General features: G+C 46.2%; 1 protein-coding gene and 1 pseudogene across 7 annotated transcripts in view; both read right to left on the bottom strand.

Moving 5' to 3' along the window:
* The window catches only part of VTI1A (vesicle transport through interaction with t-SNAREs 1A), a 678,091-nt gene that overhangs the window by 637,828 nt on the left and 34,263 nt on the right, over positions 1-6,000 (bottom strand). The window lies entirely within an intron of this gene.
* Positions 1,398-1,530, bottom strand: LOC141106943 (U2 spliceosomal RNA; annotated as a pseudogene).

Below are 6,000 nucleotides of genomic sequence, written 5' to 3' on the forward strand. Positions count from 1 at the left end.
TATCAAACGAAGATTAGGAATAAATGGTTTTCTCCCTGGCACACCACTCTGGCAGAATAGGTTCTACTCAGTGGTCGCACGCGGTGGGAGCGGCAGGGGTAAAATACTTATCTATTTCACCGGGGAAATGGGAGCAAACACTAAACGCAAGACCTCTAGTGTCAGTATCAGCAGCACAGAGACTATCGCACCTGTTCATTTTGCATAGGGTGTATAGAACCCCAGTACAATTGCACCACTGGGAAAGTAGAGACATCCCATATGTCCTAAGTGTCAGGTACATCAAGGAGACCTCATACACATGCTGTGGAAATGTCCCAAACTTGTCAGGTATTGCAACAATGTTATCGCAATTATCAACTTAATTTATTAGGTTCAGCTGACCGTAGATCCACTTTTTTTTTTTTTTTTTTTTTTGAAAGCCTATGGCGTGCATAACACCCAAAAAAAAACTTCACCCAGTGCCAAAAAAATGTGCACACACATAAAGAGTGCATAAAGAGTGGTCACAAAAAAGTGCAACGGGTACACAGACGTGCCAATTCCCTGATCCCCCGGGGCTCCAGACGGGGACAAAGGTACTTTACAATGGTCTATCTGGCCGAAACCAGACAGACCCCGTTCTCTGGAGGGTCTGCCGAAACAGAACCCACCCAAGTACTAGGTGGGGCTCCCCCGAAGGGAGACCCCATGAGTTAGGGCGAACGAAGCTAAAAGGCCTATTATCCACCCCTTCCCAAGACTTTCAGGGCTGGCCCGAGGGCCCGTCCTTACTCGTCACACAAACGTGTACAGGACGTGACAAAACATAGGATTCAATCAAAAAGAAAGAAAATTTTAAAAAAGTGGGGAAGAAATAGTGGAGAGGAGAGTGAAAAAGGTGGCCATTGTGTAAAACAATGACCAGGCCCTCCGGCCAGGAATAAAAAATTTCTCAAGAGGCAGGTGCTAAAAAAGCGTGTTCTATAGTGCAGTGACCATGGTGCCTCAAATCAAACTGACTGCCACTCACAGTGATTTTATGGCACCCCTGGACTGCCACTCCGAGGGCACTACTCCATAGGCTTTCAAAGACCAACCCTGGTCACCAGACCACAGCAGCCCCCACCCCAGGCAAGAAGGCATGGAGTTCTGGAAGCTTGGTGAGAGCCCTTTACCATCAGGCCTCACCGTCGTTCCATCCCTCCTACCTAATTACATTCGGGAAATACTGGCCGCTCCCCCGGTGGGATAAAGGGGAGCCAGCGTTCTCTCCCGAATAACTGTCCGGAGCTAGAGCTGCCCCAATCCAGGCCAGAAGGCCAGGGTCCCGACCCTCCGGTTCAGACCCCGTGGTTCTCCTTCCCCTTCAGAAGGCTTCCCTTTCGGCTACGAACCGTCCAGGTCACCTTTACTCCAGCAGGTTTTGCATAGCAACCGCTATCCCATCTCCATCTCGCCATGGATCAGGGACGGAAGCAAGCGCCACCTCCTGGAAACTGATAAGAACAGATACTACACTTGATCTTAGCCAAAAGGCAGAGAAGCTGACTATAGATCCACTGGTGTGCTTGCTGGGAGGCTTGGAGGAAGACTCGTACTCCCCTCCGATACACAAAGCACTTATTAGACTGCTCTATTTAGCAAGAAAGCTTATTGTGAGATATTGGCTGTCTAACCGGGTTCCGACAAGCAAGCAGTGGATCCAAGAGGTTAATAACATTCTTATAAGGGAAAAAAACATCTACTATCATAGGAAATAACTACAAAAGTTTGAAAAAATATGGCAATGTTGGCTAGCTCCTCCACAATTAGTCCTTAACAGACTTCTACAATGCTGACAGCCCAAAGAGGAGGAGGAGGGCACAGAATAAAGATGCAAGCCAAGATGGCACACATGGTGGAGAGACACAACAGACCAAAAGACATACGTGGTAAAAGGCACACTATTAAAAAGTCATATATTGGGGAAAAGGCATAATTGCTCTTAAAGACAACAATGCACACGGCTAATCACAAGCAGTGAGACATTTCCCGATCTGCGCAGCTGCAAACCGGGAAGTGTCTCGCTGCCTGTGATTAGAGGTGTGTCGGCCTCCTGGCAGGATCCCGAAAACGATCGAGCCCATTCCTATTAATCACATTGCAGGTGGAGCTCAGAGTGCAGCTCAGCCAAAACCAGGAGAAAAACCCAAATCAACTTGGAGTTACAAAACTTCATCCCACCCAAACACTAGATGGTAGGCCTTTATAGAACTCGCCTTAATCGACTCGGAAAAATCTGCTTTGCCCTCTTCTTTCCAATTTACAGACGGGTTACTTGATTTTCTCCAGATAACAAATTTTCTTTTCTACTACTTCATACACAGTGGGGGAAAAAAAAGTATTTGATCCCCTGCTGATGTTGTATGTTTGCCCACTGACAAAGAAATGATCAGTCTATAATATTAATGGTAGGTATAGTTTACAATAGGGTTGTCCCGATACCACTTTTTTAGGACTGAGTACAAGTACCGATAATTTTTTTCAAGTACTCACCGATACCGATTACCGATACTTTTTTATTTAATGTCACGTGACAGTGTTTTTTTTTGTTTTTTTTTTAACAGTGCTTTTTTTGGGGGGGGGGGGGGGGGGGGGGGGGTGAACGGTGTATGTGTGTTGTGGTTTTTTTTTATTTACAATTTTTATTTTTTACAATAATTTTTTTTTTTATTCTTTATTGCAATATGTGTGTGTTTTTTTTTTTGTTTTTTTTTTAATCAGCCCTGTTGGGAGGCTTTGGTGAGATATCAGAGGTCTTAACAGACCTCTGATATCTCCCCCTTGAGACAGAGAAAGAGACCGAGGAAAGAGATTCCCCAGTCCCTTTCTCTGCAGCCTCAGCTGCACTGAAAATGAATGGAGAGAAGACAGCGGCTCCTCTCCATTCATAAACAAGCAGAGAGGAACGGAGGGGGACAGCGGAGAGGCACAGAGAAGGAGAGAGGAACGGAGGGGGACAGCGGAGAGGCACAGAGAAGGAGAGAGGAACGAAGGGGGACAGCGGAGAGGCACAGAGAAGGAGAGAGGAACGGAGGGGGACAGCGGAGAGGCACAGAGAAGGAGAGAGGAACGGAGGGGGACAGCGGAGAGGCACAGAGAAGGAGAGAGGAACGGAGGGGGACAGCGGAGAGGCACAGAGAAGGAGAGAGGAACGGAGGGGGACAGCGGAGAGGCACAGAGAAGGAGAGAGGAACGGAGGGGGACAGCGGAGAGGCACAGAGAAGGAGAGAGGAACAGAGGGGGACAGCGGAGAGGCACAAAGGAGAGAGGAACGGTGGGGGACAGCGGAGAGGCACAGAGAAGGAGAGAGGAACGGAGGGGACAGCAGATGGGGACAGAGGAAAGGAGGGGGCATGGAGGAGGATGCAGTGACAGTCAGCGGTGACCGATCACCGCTGTATGTCACTAAAGCCGCTGGGGGAGAATCTTGTAACTCCCCCACGCGCCGATCACAGCTGTCTTCCAGGTATCGGGGGAAGCATCGGGAGCATTTGCCCGAGTACAAGTACTTGGGCAAATGCTCGGTATCGGTGCCGATACCGATGCTAGTATCGGTATCGGGACAACCCTAGTTTACAAGTAAGAGACAGAATAACAACAAAAATATCCAGAAAAACGCATTTCAAAAAAGTTATAAATTGATTTGCATTTTAATTAGTGAAATAAGTATTTGATCCCCTATCAATCAGCAAGATATCTGGCTCCCAGGTGTCTTCTATACTGGTAACCAGCCAATTCCTCACTGTAACAACCAATCTATCTATGCAATAAGGACCTTGCAAATCCTATCCCGGACCTTGGAGTTTAACCAAAATTTTCAGTCTCTAGTTACTAATAGTTATTTTTGGGTGTTTGCTTTGCCTTACTCTCCACCTCCTTCTTCTCTTTCCTTACTCTACAGAAGGTACTTTACAGTGGTTGTAAACCCTTACATATGTGAAGTAACTGGCCTCAGGAGATGCACAGAGATTAAACAAATACCCCTATTTAAGTTGTACCTGTTTATCTGCAGTATTCTCTTCTTTACATCCCAGAATTGATAAAGCTTGTCTGAGCTGTCAGAAAACAGGGGGCTGACAGCTAACATTACACACTGCAGAGGTCAGTGAGGATAGCTCTGAGATCTGATTGGAAGTAAGGGACACACCCCCTTCACACAGCACACAGAAAGAGAACTGAGGCTGTCAATTACAGGCTGTGTGCTGGAGCTCCCTCCCCTGTCACTTTTTTTCTCTTGGTGTAAGAAATGACTGATAGCAGAACAGCAGACAGTAGCAGAACATAAATGACACCGTGCTCTTAAAGTGTTACTAAACCCAGGCCACTGCATTCACTATATCTGGTTGTACACAGAACATGGAAATGCAATTATTTTGGTAAATATAAACTGCTAAATACCTTTTCTCATCAGCAGCATATAGAAGTCTTGTGATTTCTATCAGTTCCTTGTGAAGCTTGTAGGAGGAGTTTTCATATAGCACTGAGCTGTCCTATGAGACTGCAGGGCTCCTGGCCCTCTGTCTGGACAGTGCCGATTGGCCCTGTGCTGATCACATGCACTCTACCAAGGAAAAAAAACAAAAACTTTTCTAGCAATACACACCAAACTGAGCATGTGCAGCCTGACTCCAAAGGCTCTGTGTTATCCAGATTTGTCCAGGGGGACAGTGCAGGAGGGGAGGATTTGTGCATACAAGATCAAGCAGCCTTTTTACACAACAGAGAGGAGTAACCCCTTAGGTTCCACAGTGAGTATAACAAGCATGCTTTACTGCATATACAGGCTGATTTTACGGTTGTGGGTTTATTAACACTTTAACAGAGACAAGTACACACTATAGAGGAATATGATTTGTTCATATTTCATGTCTGAGTTTTATGACCACTTTAATTCTAGGGACCAAGGATGAGCCAAACACACCCTGGTTCGGTTAGCACCAGAACTTGCGAACAGGCAAAAAATTTGGATGAACACACGAACACCATTCAAGTCTATGGGAAACGAACATGAAAAATCAAAAACGCTCATTTTAAAGGCTAATATTCAAGCTATTGTCATAAAAAAAAAAAAAAAAAAAAGTGTATGGGGACCCGGGTCCTGCCCCAGGGGACATGTACCAATGCAAAAAAATTTTTTTCGGGAGCAGTGATTTTACTAATGCTTAAAGTGAAACAATAAAAATGAAATATTCCTTTAAATATCGTGCCTGGGGGGTGTCTATAGTATGCCTGTAAAGTGGCACAGTTTTCCCGTGTTTAGAACAGTACCACAGCAAAATGACATTTCTAAAAGGAAAAAAAGTAATTTAAAACTGATCGTGGCTGTAATGAATTGTTAGGTCTCGGCAATATAGATAAAACTCATTAAAAAAAAACAGCATGGGTTCCCCCCCAGTCCATTACCAGGCCCTTTCAGGCTGGTATGATTAAGGGGAACTCCGAACTAAAAATTTAAACGAAAATTGCGTGGGGGTCCCCCTAAAATCCATACCAGGCCCTTCAGGTCTGGTATGGATATTAAGGGGAACCCTGCGCCAAATTTTAAAAAAAAGGCGTAGGGGTCCCCCCAAAATCCACACCAGACCCTTATCCGAGCACTCAACCTGGCTGGCCGCAGGAAAACGAAAGACGAGAGAGCCCCCCCCCCCCCTCCTGAACCGTACCAGTCCACATGCCCTCAACATGGGGAGGGTGCTTTGAAGTAGCCCCCCAAAGCACCTTGTCCCCATGTTGATGGGGACAAAGGCCTCATCCCCACAACCCTTGCCCCGTGGTTGTGGGAATCTGTGGGCGGGGGGCTTATCGGAATCTGGAAGCCCCCTTTAACAAGGGGACCCCCAGATCCCGGCCTCCCCCCCATGTGAATTGGTAACGGGTACATTGTACCCCTACCATTTCACAAAAAAAAGTGTCAAAAATAGTAAAAAAGACCGGAGACACTTTGGGGCAAGTCCTTTATTAAAAAATAAAAAAATA

Source organism: Aquarana catesbeiana, linkage group LG08, assembly GCF_042186555.1.
Source record: "Aquarana catesbeiana isolate 2022-GZ linkage group LG08, ASM4218655v1, whole genome shotgun sequence".
NCBI lineage: Eukaryota > Metazoa > Chordata > Amphibia > Anura > Ranidae > Aquarana > Aquarana catesbeiana.